The sequence below is a fragment of the Nannospalax galili genome, unplaced genomic scaffold (assembly GCF_000622305.1).
Source record: "Nannospalax galili isolate Female #2095 unplaced genomic scaffold, S.galili_v1.0 scaffold206, whole genome shotgun sequence".
In the NCBI taxonomy this organism is placed as follows: domain Eukaryota; kingdom Metazoa; phylum Chordata; class Mammalia; order Rodentia; family Spalacidae; genus Nannospalax; species Nannospalax galili.
In genome coordinates, this window is record NW_008358101.1 from 1,074,294 (window position 1) to 1,075,532 (window position 1,239).

The following is a 1,239-nucleotide window of genomic DNA, read 5'->3' on the forward strand; positions in this document are numbered from 1 at the left end:
CTTCAACAGAATCATGGAAGAAAATTTCCCAAAATTAAAGAAAGACATACAAATACAAGAAGCATATAGAACACCAAACATACAGGACCGGAAAAGAAACTCCACAACACATCATAGTAAAAACACTTAACATACAAAACAAAAAGACAATACTGAAAGCTGCAAAAGAGAAACAACAAGTCACATAAAAGGAAAATCCATTAGGATTACAGCTGACTTCTCAGTGCAAACTATGAAAGGCAGAAGAGACTGGACCGAAGTATTCCCAGTTTTGAATGACCACAGATGCCAACCCAGATTATTATACCTAGCCAAAATGTCTATTATAGTCAAAGGGGAAAGAAAAATCCTCCATGACATAAATAGGCTACAGGAATTCTTGTCCACAAAACCAGCCCTTCAGAGAATTCTGGAAGCAATACAAAGAGCTGAAAAAAGGAATGAGTATACCCAAGGGGTTGCAGAAAGAAATTCAATGGAGGTATAACTGTGAAAAAGTACAGCTATATCAAGAACGTAAACAGAAATAAAAATTACAGGATTCAATACTCATCTCTCATTAATAACTTTAAATATTAATGGATTAAACTCCTAAGTCAAAAGACACAGTCTAGGTAAATGGATTAAGAAATAAAACCAATATTTTTGTTGCCTGCAAGAAACTCATCTCACTTTCAAGGACAGACACTATCTCAAAGTGAAAGGATGGAAAAAATATACCAAATGGTACTAAGAGAAAAGAAGGTGTAGCAATTCTAGTATCTGCAAAATAGACTTTAAACTAAAACTAATCAAAAGAGATAAAGAGGGCCACTTCATTCTGATCAAAGTAGCAATAAATCAAGAAGATATTACAATCATGAACATATATTCACCAAACTCTGGTGCACGCAACTTCATAAAAACAATACTACAGGAGGTTAAGACCCAGATTAATCCCAACTAATTAATAGTAGGGGGCTTCAACACCCCACTGTCTTCAATAGATAGGTCAACAGGGTAGAGTGTTAACAGAGAGACATCTGAATTAAGCAATACCATATATCAAATGGACTTAACAGACATCTACTGAGTATTCCACCCAAGCACCAGAGGACATACTTTCTACTCAGCACCCCAAGGAACCTGCTCCAAAACTGACCATATACTGGGGCACAAAACAAACGTCAACAAATATAAAAAGACTGCAATAATTCCATGCATTCTATCAGACCACAGTGCAATAAAGCTTACAATCAA